This window comes from Otolemur garnettii, unplaced genomic scaffold (assembly GCF_000181295.1).
Source record: "Otolemur garnettii isolate 467f Iridium unplaced genomic scaffold, OtoGar3 scaffold00057, whole genome shotgun sequence".
Taxonomy (NCBI): Eukaryota; Metazoa; Chordata; class Mammalia; order Primates; family Galagidae; genus Otolemur; species Otolemur garnettii.
The window spans coordinates 7,046,971-7,060,807 of NW_003852452.1; the positions used below are offsets into that span (position 1 = coordinate 7,046,971).

The 13,837-nt window shown below is 40.4% G+C and overlaps 1 long non-coding RNA gene and 1 other non-coding gene across 2 annotated transcripts in view; one reads left to right on the forward strand and one right to left on the reverse strand.

Annotated features, from left to right (window-relative positions):
• The window catches only part of LOC111726208, a 62,758-nt gene that overhangs the window by 32,039 nt on the left and 16,882 nt on the right, over positions 1 to 13,837 (forward strand). The window lies entirely within an intron of this gene.
• LOC111726235 lies at positions 7,150 to 7,256 on the reverse strand. Its single transcript, XR_002774061.1, has one exon. It is a non-coding gene; the product is annotated as a U6 spliceosomal RNA (small nuclear RNA).

Sequence of the window (13,837 nt, forward strand, 5' to 3'; positions counted from 1 at the left end):
GGCGCCTGTGGTCCCAGCTGCTTGGGAGGCGGAGGCAGGAGACTCGCTTGAGCCCAGGAGTTGGAGGTTGCTGTGAGCTGTGATGCCACGGCGCTCTGCCCAGGGGGACAGCTTGAGGCTCTGTCTCAAAAAAAAAAGGAAAAAAAGAAAAAAAAAAAAAGAATTTGAAGTTGCTGTGACAACACAGCACTTTACTGAGGGTGACAAAGTGAGACTGTCTAAAAAAAATAAAAATAAAAAAAGATTGAAAAAACAATGCTCTACAGTTCTTATGAATTAGTAATTAAATGAATTAAATATAATGCAATTCTTGTCTACAAAGTTTATATCCAAAAATGCAGAAAAGCTGGCTAAGAAAGCTCATGGATCCCCAGGGACTCAGCATCCACTTCTGGGGGCACCGTACACTTCCTTCACATCACCCTACTTTGATCCTCTTGGTAATTCTCCATCTCTTAGAACACTTTTTGGATCAGGGCAGGCAGAAGGAACTGGCTGCGGCCGGCGATCAAATGGTTCCTCGGGTATATTCCAACTTTTCATTTCTTCTCCAGCTCTTCCAAGTTGAACAGATAGAATGCTTTCTCAGTTATATGGGGTAAGTGTTATTTAAGAAAAACTGGTTAAAGAGGCAGTTTATAAGCCACTCTTGCTAAGTGCCTTGTGAAAACCTGCTGTCTCACAGAACTGAGCAGGGCAGAAAGAGGCATCTTAAGGGAATGCCAGTGTTTCAGCTCATTTTAATTTGATACCTAGGGCTGCTTAACAACACCCATCTGGTTAACGCTGAGAGTTTAGCTGTATCTTATGGTAAATGGCTTAAAACTCACAACTCACAGACATTCCCTGGCAGTCCTGTCAAGATTCCTAAGTCCTGGAGGTAATACACAGCTTGGTATTATCAAGAACACTTATAGTGGAAACAGCAGAGCAGTTACACTTATCCAACAAAATTGTTTTTAACCAAATTATTCCCTCCTTACGTGTTGCCATGTGTTGGGTTTCTCAGCCTAGTGAAGCTATTCACAACATTTAAAACAAGTGCATTCTGAAAACTCAGTTTTCTTTGGTAAAAAGATGTCCAGTATGGGGAAATGATTTGGAAGTTAGAAGTGCTCATCACAGCATTTTTATCAGTGACTAGGAGTGTGGTTGAAACCTAGCTGGGAGTGACAACTGTTGACAGTCCAAATTCAGAAAATTGTCTGTAAAAGATGACATGGTAAGGGGTGGGCCCAGTAGCTCCTGCCTGTAATCCTAGCACTCTGGGAGGCCAAGACGGGAAGATCTCTTGAGCTTAGGAGTTTGAAACCAGCCTGAGCAATAGTAAGATCCCCGTTTCTACTAAAAGTAGAAAAATTAGCCAGGCATAGTGGCAAGCAGCTGTAGTCCCAGCTACTTTAGGAGGCTGAGGCAGGAAGATCTCTTGAGCCTAGAAGTTTGAGGTTGCCATGAGCTAGGCTGATGTCATGGCACTCTTGCTTGGGCAACAAGTGAGACGCTGTCTCAAAACAAAAAAAAAAGATGACATGATGTGCTTAACTGAAGCTGATGGTACTACTTTAATTAACAGAGCTACATGCCACGTTGTGAACTTAGATTTTTCAAAATCAACTGAAATGAAGATGACTTGGTTTGATTAAAAAACTTCACATGGTTTGTAGTTCAGTGCAGGCCAGATTTGTGATATCGTTGCTGGTGGAAAGTTCGTCTGGTGTGTTGAGCATATTTAATGCAAGTTAGTGTCCAGTTTCCAGAGATAATGCCCCTTTGTGCTCTGTGTCAGGGATGGTGCGTCTGAGTCTTGTGCTCAACTCTGTACACTCCGTTTTAAGAGCAATGTTGCCAGATTGGAATGTTCTCGGTGTTGTGGTGTGGAGATAGCGCTGACCAGAAGGTCTGGAAATTGTGTCCCAGAGGAGTGGAGAACTGGGGCTGTGATGTCCTAGGAAGTTAAAGGGAGACAGGGCTGCTATTATAAAACATTCATCTGGTTGCCAAGCAGGGGAAAGAATAGGCTTATATTTTTTTGATCCCTGAGGACAGTCCTCACATGGGTCTTGAGAGGCTGGATTTGAGCAGCAAGTTTCATTCGGAGAGGGCAGGCCCTTCTAGTAAACTGAGTGAGCCGAGCTGAGGAGAGGATTTATCCAGATGCCTCAGAAAGCCTTTAGGCTCTGAGCCTAGATGTTTGCTCAGGTCCCCTTCAACAGTGAGGTTCTATGATTTTGTAAAATGGTGAGCACCCCTGATTCTTTTCACGAGTTATTTTATTCACAGAAGTAGTATGGTAGAAGAAAGATCCTTTTTCCTGTGGCACAAGTCATAGAAAATACAATAACTGCTTGTTTTTGATGAGAATTAAAAGAGCTCTGGGCATTTCTCTAAATGTGGCTTTTCTTTCTCCCTATTTTCAGCAGATCCTGCCAGAACTATAGATTCCTTATTCCTTTATTTGGTTCACTCTTTTGCATGAGTGGGCTAAATAACAGTGATTATTATATGCAAAAAAGATTGCTATGGTTTTTTCCTGATGTGAAAGCTGAGCCTTGTTTTTCTCTGCTTGGCAGAAGTTGTGCTTTGCCTTTTTTTTTTGGAGGAAATTATAAATCAAGATTGAGGCAAATGATACTTTGACCTAATGCTTTCCCGTTTCTCTAAGGATTAACGATTACTTGGCTTTGATACAAACTGCAGACACAGATGTTCCAGAATTAAATTGTTTTATCTATTAGCAAGATCGTATTTTCATTGACTCAAATCCTTTTAAGAAATATGTATTGAGGGAAAAAGCCCCTGTTTTATATTTTCCCTGATTCTATTGGCAAATAGATTTCTTATTCTTTTAAGCAAGTTGGGCAATATTTGGCATAAAACAATAGGTTAAATCATAGTCTTATGGTTGAAAGAGACTGTGAATTAAAAAAAAAAAGCCCAGTTATTTGTCAATGTTAAACTTAGATGCAATGTTTAGAACTTCCATTATAAAGTTTAAGTTGAATGATGAATAATGAATACAGAAGAATATTTTGGAATTAGCAGTTAGTCCAGTGAATAAAACTGCTTCCTAAACACATCTATTGCTTTTGGAGTATTTTCTTGGCATAATAACATGTTGGTTTTGAGTCATCTTGTTGTGGTTGATATGCTAGTTTCAAGATCTGCTAGAGAAATCAAAGCTCCAGTATAAGGTTTCTGATTTCCCACGTGTTTATATTAAGATTTCTGCCGTATAGATGACTAATAATATTTCCCATAGCCACCTGGGAGTAACAAAGAGCATTAACATTCATTACTGCATGTTAATGAAATACATACATATTGAAAGAAATAAATATTGTACGACCCAAATCTTTAACAGTGCTTTCGTTCTTTGCCAATGATAACATTTGTTATCATCGAGAGAAAAACCAGTTTTGGAGTGTCACCAAACAGGAGCGATCTTGGTAAATACCCAGAAAATTGACAAAAGACTAGCTGTTGTGAGCTCAGCTTGCGTCATTTAGTTTTACAGATTTTTTGGAGAGATTAGATCTGAGGTTAGGTTTGGAGGAATTAGGAATTCAAAATGAAGTCTCACGTTTATTGTATCTTCGTCCATATTGGTATTGTTATCATTTTTGGAGGAAACAGGAAACTTCCACTGAGCTTTGCTGTTGGCAGTCTGGGTTGGGTTGTTTTGTGACAGCTTTCCTCTTGTGGGCTGCATTTAGGCAAACACAGCCCTAACATTTAGGCACTGACCAGGAGAAAGCAAGTTAGTAGAATGATTCACAGAATTATTAAATCATCTAACTACTCAGCTTCACATTTCAAACGGGTGTTGATTCTTGGAATTGCCAGGGGCTGATAAATGAATATTTGTAGGCCTGTACTTCTAAGAGAAGTTGATTATTTTTGTATGTGCTTGGGCATATAGAAAGGGTGCCAGAAAAATGTATGTACACTTTAAGAAAGGAAAAAAAAACTATATTAAAATTGTAATACTCAATACATGTGTATACTGATAACAAAAGATGAGGTTGTTATTAATATATTCTGTCTATTTAAGTGCTAAATGCCCCTCTATGGGTTTTATATGAGAACAAAAGATGAATATGAGTCACATTGTCATTGGAGAACTCAAACGTGACTTGAGTGTTACGAATGTAATGCAGCTTTTTTTCTTTCTTAAAACATGCATATATATTTTTGGCACCTCTGTGTGTTTGGAGGGAAGGGGGAAGAGAGAGGAATTAGAATCTTAAAATATGAAGAAAGATTCCCTTAACTCTCCCAACCCCAGAATCTTGAAATAGAACTTACTAATATGTTTAAGTGGCTTGGATTTTGTTTAATTTGGAAATTGCTTTTTTTTTCTCATTTGAAATCCTTCTTGACTGGTTTCCATATGCATTTTAGGGAAAAGAAGAGAGAGTCTGCTTCAGAAATCACTTCATGGCTTGATTTATTTTTAAATTAATAGAGGACACAGTTTTCTCTCCTACAGTTGACATTGTCTGTATTAAATTAAATCAAGCTTTTAAGAGTACCATCATGGTAACGATACTCTCTGACAATTAAAGAAATAATCTGAAAATTAAAAATATGATGTTTTCTAGGAACACAAAAGGTCTGTAAAGTGACATTTAATATAGGTGTTTACATGGGCACATTTACAGCTTAAAGAACTCTGTCTTTTGAGTATCAGCTTTTATACCAATGTTGACCCTTAGGTCAAATCATGAAGCTTCCAACGCTGTTGGCAGGTTATTAATACATTCTGTCTCTTTAAGTGCTAAATGCCCCTCTGTAGGTTTTATATGAGAATTAAATAATGCACATTTATTGGGGACAAACCTGCAATTACGGGATGTAAACTACCTTCTTACATTTCTAAGTACTCAGGAAAATTCTTTTCTCCCCTAGAGGTATCTAGATAGATTCTCCAATTTTGTTTCCTGATAATACTGGGAGCCGAGAATCACTGCCACTTACGAACCCCCATTTTATTTGAAGCTCTATTTCTTTATTTGCGAGAGTCAGTTCTTTTCTTCAACACAGCCTTATCATACTCCGTATATGACTTAGGGTTATTTCGAATGTATACAGTGTTACGTGGTTCTTAGCATTTTAGCGATGTGCTGGGTAAATGTGAGTGAAAGTGGGCTCTTCAGGTATTTTGGAATGAAATTATTAGACATTTTGTAGTTTACAGATGCTTTATTGGTGTGCACAGATATTCTGTTTCCTATACTTTTTTCTTTTCCCGAAAGATTTTCTGTGTTTTTCTAAGATTACTTGGCGCTTGGAACGAGGATCTTAAATGAACAGGGCTACTTCTAGTAGTTAGATCATGTAGCAAAGAAAGGAAGGAAGTGCTTATTTTCATTTTATCTGCCCTCTTCCTAAGAATAGAAACAGTAAAGAAAAGTGGGACTACGTGGTAATTATATGATACTTTATATTATGTAGGGTATTGCACACACCATATTCTATGTAGGTCAAGGAATATTGTACTTAATGGGAAGGGGTTAGAGGAAGTGGGTGTATGTCCTCCTCCTCCTGTGCCTCCATGCCTGGCCCCCAACACGCCCAAGTATGCGTCCTAGACTTGAGCAAATTACGAATTGTATATATTTAAGTCTTCCACAGAACAGAAGCATCAAGGAGGCTGTGTGAAGCGCACTGTACAGCTCTAATTTGCAAAGCCTTATTAGCATCACTAGAGGTAATTAGGTTAAACTTACTTAACCTAAACTTACCATTAACCTATATTTCTGGATATACATCATAACCATAACAGTGATTAGAAAGCTCCAACAGGCATGTATGAAAGTCCTATCAGTGCTAAATACAGTTGTATTAGCTTAGTTCTTTATTTATAAAAACAACTTCTTAACTGTAAAATCGTCTCACGGTTCTTGAGGTTTGAAGAGTGTAGTGGTTCAAGGGAAAAAAAGCCAACCCAACAACACAGTTCTATAACTCTCTGTTATTTTACAATTGGATCATAGGGACACCTTTGGTACTTGAAAACCTAATTACAGTTATACCTCATGGCATAATTATAAGCTCCTCTTCTTCCAGACACGAAAATTAAATGGTGAAATTTCTGTGCATATACACAGCCCCAGTGTGAAACAAACCCTGCTATTTCTCTACATGAAATGTAAATGTAATTGGGCTAAGTTGACATTGTCTAGAGAGGACACACAGACAAGAAGATGGTAAAGGTTTTTATGCTTCCCCCTCAGAAAACACAGCATTATAATTGTTATTTAAACTGAACATCCAACGTCAGTGGCTGAGACTGTCCTTAGTGATACAATATAGTCTATGTAAATAATATTCTTCTGTGGATAGAGTTTGGGTTGACAGGTAAATACAGTATTATACATGAAAATCTTCATGCATTTAAATGTTTAAAAAATGTATAAATTTTTATAAAAGTTTCTGTAGAAGTTTGGTGTTTGAGAAAACTATATTGCTCCTTTTTCATCTTTAAATCACTGAGATGTTTCTCTTTTATTTTCAATAAATTTAAGTAATTTGAATTTAGAGGGCTTGAAATTCAGATTCTTGACTGGCTTAGATTCTGACAGAAAAACCTGGAAGCATAAAGGATCATGGGTTTTGCCTGAGGAAGAGATGAGCTCACAAAACCTCAGGAATTAATTAAATGCAATGTAAGTCTGTTTGTTTTGGTGGTTTGGACTTGGCATCCTTTGCAGCAAAACCACGTGAATTCTGTCAGTTCGTACTTGATAATTAAATTAGATGGGACTAGTATTATCTTGAGACGCTGGCCAGCAAAGTGAAGGATTAGGTGAACACTTGATTTGTATCTAATACACATTGCAAATTACTGAGGTGAAACTAACAGGTAGCGTGTTTGGGGCTCTTCCTTTGAGCTTAATACTGTGGAGTGCTTTACTTACATCAAAACACCCTGATGAATTGGGTATTAATTGTCGCTATTTTAAGATGAATAAATTGAGGCAGAGAGGAATTGGGTAGTTTGAAAAGGGTATGAAGTCACTGTCTAAGTGCCACCCTCCCGCTCTGAAGTTCAGCCTCATTCGTGATCCTAACTGGAGCCACTGTTCACTTTACTTCTCTGTTCTTGAAAACTAACTTGATGTCCTATGTGCTAAACCTTTTTTTTTTTTAAATATGGAATGCTTCACGAATTTGCGTGTCATCCTTGTGCAGGGGACATGCTAATCTTCTCTGTGTCGTTCCAATTTTAGTATATGTGCTGCTGAAGCGAGCACTGCTAAACCTTTTTAAAGAAAGAATAAGTAAAACTAGAAAAAAGTAATAAATAAATCACTTCACCACGAAGTGGTGATTATTGCTAGTTTTGGTGTGTTGCGGAGGAAAAATTTTCCTCTAACTCCTTAAGTTCTTTTGGGCTGGCTGGGCATGGTGGCTTACACCTATAATACTAGCACTCTGGGAGTATGAAGCTGGTGGATTGCTTGAGCTTAGGAGCTGGAGACCAGCCTGAGCAAGAGCAAAACCCCGTCTCTACTAAAAATAGAAAAATTAGCCGGGAGTAGTATGGCAGGTGCTGGTACTCCCAGCTACAATGGAGGCTGAGGCCAAAGATCATTCAAGCTCAAGAGAGTTTGAGGTTGCTGTGAGTTGTGATGGCACAGCACTCTACCCAGGGCAACAGAGTGGGACTCTGTATTTAAAAAAAAAAAAAAAATTGTTCCTGTGGGCCTGTGAATGAAACTGACAAAAGACAGTAATAGCATAAAAAAGTTTATTTATGTGCCAGTAGCTTCCCAGAAGACCTAAGTTAGATGCACGTATACCTAGCAGGGAATAGGGAAGCCAGAGAGAGAAGGCCTCTGGGAAGACCAACTACCTCTCTCTCTAGGAAGCCAACAGGCTCTTCCTGGGGCGGTGGCAGTTCCTTCTCCACTGGCCTGAGGGGACCAGGTCGAGGCTGGGCCTGTGGTGGGACAGTGGCAGGGGCAGGTAACCTCCCCACTGGGGCCAGGGCATCCTCATCAGGAGGCAGGTACACTGAGGGAGGTGGGAGGAGGTCCAGGTTGGCAGGTGAGTCCTCACCATCTATGGAAGGGGGGGAGAGCACCCTCCATTGGAGAGTCGGGGTAGTACAGTTGGTACTGTGGCTACAGCCCTACTAGGGACTGGGCCTCCCTGTCAAGCCAACTGTGGGTACCTTCATGGGACAGAAGCCTCCCAGGCCTCAGAACCTGCTGACCTCACTTCCTCAGCCACAGCCACATCCCAGGGCAGGGGTGCCAGGGTGATAAAGACAGATGAGGCTGCCCTCTTCCCAGGCTTTGAGGCCATCTCTTGGGCTCCTGGTGGGGCCAACAGATGATTAATTTTTCTTATCTGAGAAGCTTGAGGAAGAAACAGCTCTTTCAACTCCCAGGCGCAGCTTGGCTGACTGCCGGTCCACCTAGGGCCCCACCTGCCTGCTGGGGCACTCCCAAGTGACACCCCTTCACCTGGGATCTGGATCCTCCTGGGAGAGACAGGGTCCCCACTGGGCCAAAATTTGAATCCTGCCTTCCTCCAGTGCAGCAGTTCTCAACCTGTGGGTCGCGACACCTTTGTAACAATGAAAATACATCCTGCATAGTAACATTACAATTCACAACAGTAGCAAAATTACAGTTGTGAAGTAGCAACGAAAATAATTCTATGGTTGGGGGTCACCACAACCTGAGGAACTGTATTAAAGGGTCGCAGCATTAGGCAGGTTGAGAACCACTGCTTCACTATATCCACATGTGTGCTGTCCCTGCCCTGGCTGACTGCCGTGATGGTGTTGAAGGAACTCTCATTTCATGTCACAGTGCTCCCACAGTGCAAGGGTAGTGGTGCTGGCACATTGCTATAATTTCTATTTTGTTATTATCTCTTTCTGTGCTGAATTTATAAATTAAACCTTATCATAAGTATGTATCATAGTATATGTAGGGTTTGGAACTTTTTTAAGATTTCAGGCCTCTACTGAGGTTCCTGGGATATAGTCCTAGTAGATAAGAGGGGACAAATGTTTATGCTTGTGGATTGCAGCTTATTTTCTAGCATTGATATTTCTAGAGTTGATACCGTTTTGAAATTATTTTTATTTTTTTTATTGAGACGGAGTTTCACTTTGTCACCCTTGGTAGAGTGCTGTGGTGTCACACCTCATAGCAACTTCGAACTCTTGGGTTCCAGTGATTCTCTTCCCTCAGCCTCCCTAGTAGCTGGGACTACAGGTGCCTGCCACAATGTCTGGCTATTTTATTTTTTATTTTTGTTTTTATTTATCAGGCCTGGGTCAGGTTCAAACCCACCACCCCTGGAGCATGTAGCCAGTGCCCTAACTACTGAGCGATGGGAGCCTAATGTCTACTTCTTCAAGAAAGAAGTTTTGACTGCTGCATGAAATCTGCTAAGTATGGGCCTTAAGAATATTACTGGAGATCTTCTGAAATACCTAGATTTAGAAATACCTTTTTTTTTTTTTGATCTTTCATTCATGTCTATCACCTTTTTTTTTTCTACCCCTAATATTTTTAATCACATCACAAACGTTTTTGAGTTTAAGTCTGTAAGAAGAGAAAGAAACTTGTGTTGTGTGGGCAGTGGGGGCATTCTCATCTCTCTCTGGCCAGCTCTGGGACTTTCCTCCACAGCTGCCTCAGCATGCACAATTCCTATTCATCCTCCCATGTAATTACACTTTACTCCATGCCTGGGTCTTGAATGTTGTCTGGATCCTTTCTATCTTAGTCTTCAAAATAAGACACATGGAAAATATCTTCACAGGTGACTATCTTCATCTATGTAATAATGATTTCTGTGAACTTTGCTTTTTAATTTAATTTTTAAAACTCTTAGGTTGTCAGAGCAGTCTGTGGTCTTTGTAACATTGAAATAATATCATAGTATTAAAAAATGGAAATCTCCCTCTTCTCTTCTCCCCATTCTAATCTTTTCCAATTCTGATCTTTTGTAATTAACACATATTGAAAACTGGTTGGATATCCTCCCAGACTTACAATGTTTATAAACACATGCATATCCAGAAATTTTTGATGGCTTACGAAATGCTGTTGTACTATTACTTTACTTAACCACTTGCTTTTTGCCTTCCCTAATGTGGAAGATCTTTCCCTATCTTTGTATTAACTCTCTTAAGTTTTATAATGACTACACGGCTTTCCATTAGGTGGATATACTATGTTTGTTAACATTTAGTTGTTTCCAATTCATGATCCCTAAAATGTTGCAGTAAGCAATCTAGATACATAGATTAATTTGGTAGAGTCTTACAGGTGGCATTACAAGATAACATACCTAGTAATTAAAATGTTGCTAGATGCTACTAAATTGCATTTCAATTAAGTGTATTAATTTACAACCCCACCCATGATTTAATAGACTCTCTGGAAGGACAACCAAGAAACTCTTAATAGTAGTTAATTCCAAGGAGAGGAACTGGGTGTCTAGGAAATAGGGAAAGGAAGGAAACTTAATTTTTTAGAACAGAGCCTTTGTACATTTTAAATTTTATGCTACGAGTATGCATTATCTATTCAAAGAAAGAAATGGCATTGTTAGCCTGCTTATTTTCCCACACCTTGACAAACACCGTGTTACCACTCTTTGTAGTCCTTGAAACAAAGGGTCTCATTTTAATTTACGTTGCTTTGATTGTTAGGCTTATTTAGCTTCATTTTTAAAAGTTTAATTTAAGAATAAAAGGATAAAATTACAAGTACCTATTCGTCATAAAAACAAACAGCTCAAGCATGGGTAGTAAAGCTGAAATTCCCCCATCAAGGCTCCCTGGTGGCACAGCCACCTGTTGCTGTCTCTCCCAGGAGCTGCCAGGCTATTAGTTGGGGTATGACTTTATAGAGTTATTCTGCATTTACTATGTCATTGTGTGTTTGGGGTTTTAAAACATAAAAGGGACTTACAGAATATACAGACTCAAAGGCTCAGGCACTGGTAGGCTGTAAACACCGAGTTCTTTCCCTTTTTACGTGGGTTTGAATTATGTGACAGTGAGAACTTACTAAACTTTGAACTTTTGATCTCCCTTCTTCTTTAAAATTTGAGATAACGTATACAGTCCTCTGCACATAAGAAGAAAGAACGACTACTTTTTTCTCATCTCCAAAATCACATGTAAGGATATTTGAAGGGAAGTGTGTGGTTTAAAAATATTCTTCTTAAAACATTCACATGGCTCATTTCACAAAAATATAATTCTCTGAACTTTTTTCTCATTATGATTCACCAAGTCTGGTCTTGTTTTTACTGTTTTTTTATTTTTCCTTTTTGTTAAAGAAGATAGTCTAGTTGATGTCTCCAAGTTGAATAGCAGGGAGATGAAGGTACCCTAAAGGTACATTTTTACATGACTAACTTTTCATGAATGTGCTAATTATCCTTGCTTTCACTTTCCTCCAAAAGTCTCTCTGTTCATTTTGCCCCTGGCCTCTGATATGCGTCTGTCATTGAATATTTTCATGCAGATATTATTTTCAAGTTCCTGCCAGAAAAATTCCAGAGAAAACCCTGTTCTCTTGCCTCCAGGTCTCTCCCACCTCTCCCCCACCTTCCTCTGCTGCCCTTTGCACTGGCGCTGGCCCCCCTTCATTCTCCCATTCTCTTTGACTTCCCCATCAAGGCCAGGTGCTGACCAGTCACCTCACTGGTGTCCCCCACCAGCCCCAGAACTCTGTCTTCCTATCTTATGCCATGACTCTCCTGTGACCTCAGCTTCAGGCTGCAGGGCACTGCCAGGCAAAATGACGAATCACTACTGTCTACAGCGGGCTCATTAAGTAGACAGCAGTCCTCTGATTTTTCATCTCCTATTGACTTGCTAACCCGTTTCCTTCAAAGCTCTTACACTATTTTTTGCACAGTTTTCAAGTTTTAGTCTAGAGCCCCCACTTTATAGCAATGACATCGTTGCCTTCTTGCATTGAAGAGATCTGGGTCAGGGGTCACAAATTCAAAATCTGAATTCCTCATGACAGAGGCAGTAGGCAGGGACTCTTGAAAGCCCCTCCATGGAGGGACAGTAGCAGTTGTTTCCCTAGGGAAACGTGGGCCCAGTATTGCCCCATCTTCTGTTTTGTCTAGAAAAATTCAGCTATCCGGTTTTTTAGGTGAAATCTGTCCATGTTTAAGACATATTTTTGGGAACACTGTGTAGGCTAGCGGAACAGATCTGGCAGCCCGTGCTAGTCATCTTGATTCTAGACTCAGAGCTTCACTTTCTTTTTTCAGCTTACCCCCTTTTTCTGTTTTCATTTGTCACCATTTCTTTGCCTCCAGGGTTACTCGTTTTCCTTTCTGTCTCAGGTTTTCATTCATTTGTTTCCTCTCCCCCTTTACATAAAAACGTTAAGAATGTGGCCAGGTTTGGTGGCTCACACCTGTAATCCTAGCATTCTGGGAGGCCGAGGTGGGTGGATTGCCTAAGCTTAGGAGTTCAAGACCAGCCTGAGTAAGAGCAAGACCCTGTCTCTACTAAAAATAGAAAAACTAGCTGGGCATGGTGGTGAGTGCCTGTAGTTCCAGCTACTCGGGAGGCTGAGGCAAGAGGATCTCTTAAGCCCAAGAGTTTGAGGTTGCTGTGAGCTATGATGCCATGGCACTCTACCCAAGGGAGAAAGAGTGAGACTCTGCCTCAAAAAATAAATGAATAAATAAAAAGTCCCCTTTCCTAAACAAATAACTAATTATTTCTTCAGTGCCCTTGCCTATGTCCACAATATCCACTTCTTCCCCATTCTGTCACACTGACTTTACTGAACAGGAGGTCTGCATTCATTTCCTGGATACCTTCACCCCTTTCTTTAACCCCTCCAACTAGTCTCGTCTCTGCACCTCCTCTTGAAGCTTTCTCATTCTCTGGATCCTCTGATTATACTACTCGAACTTTCCTTTCTCAACACTACATCAGCCCACCTTGTTATAACCTAAACATTTTATTTCCCCAAGATGTTCTCACTGTTCTCTACAGTACACTTTTCCCGTTGGTGCTGGTGCCTACCGTGTGTGTGGCTGCTGCCTCAGATTCAACGTTTTCAAGTAGAATTGATTCTGTCACCTCTCTCCCAAGCCCAGCTCCTCCACATGACTTAGATTTCAAAGCTTTGGAATCATCCCTGAATTATCTCTCATTTCTTTGTTTCTTTTTTGAGACAGAGTCTCAAGCTGTTGCCCTGGGTAGAGTACGGTGGCATCACAGCTCACAGCAACCTTAAACTCTTGGGTTTATGTGATTCTCTTGCCTCAGCCTCCCAAGTAGCTGGGACTACAGGTGCCTGCCACAATGCCTGGCTATTTTTTGGTTGTAGTTGTCGTTGGTTTGGTGGGCTCAGGCTGGATTCGAACCCTCCAGCTCTGGTGCATGTGGCTGGTGCCCTAGCTGTTTTGAGCTACAGGTGCCAAGCGTCTCTCTTATTTCTTCGACAATTTCAGCCACTGATATTTTTTCTTTCCAAGATACAGCTAGTATATTGTATCTTCCTTTGAAGGCCTTTAACGTTTTACTATTTTTTTTTTTTTTTTGAGACAGAATCTCACTATGTCACCCTCAGTAGAGTGCTATGGTGTTACAGCTCACAGCACCTCAAACTCCTGGGCTTAAACAATTCTCTTGCCTCAGCCTCCCAAGTAGCTAGGACTAGAGGTGCCCACCACAACACCCGACTACTTTTGTTGTTGTTGTCATTGTTGTTTAGCAGGCCCGTGCCAGATTCAGACCCACCAGCCCCAGTGTATGTGGCTGGTACCCTAACCACTGAGCGAGCCTTTTTTTTTTTTTTTTTGAGAGTTTCCCTATGTC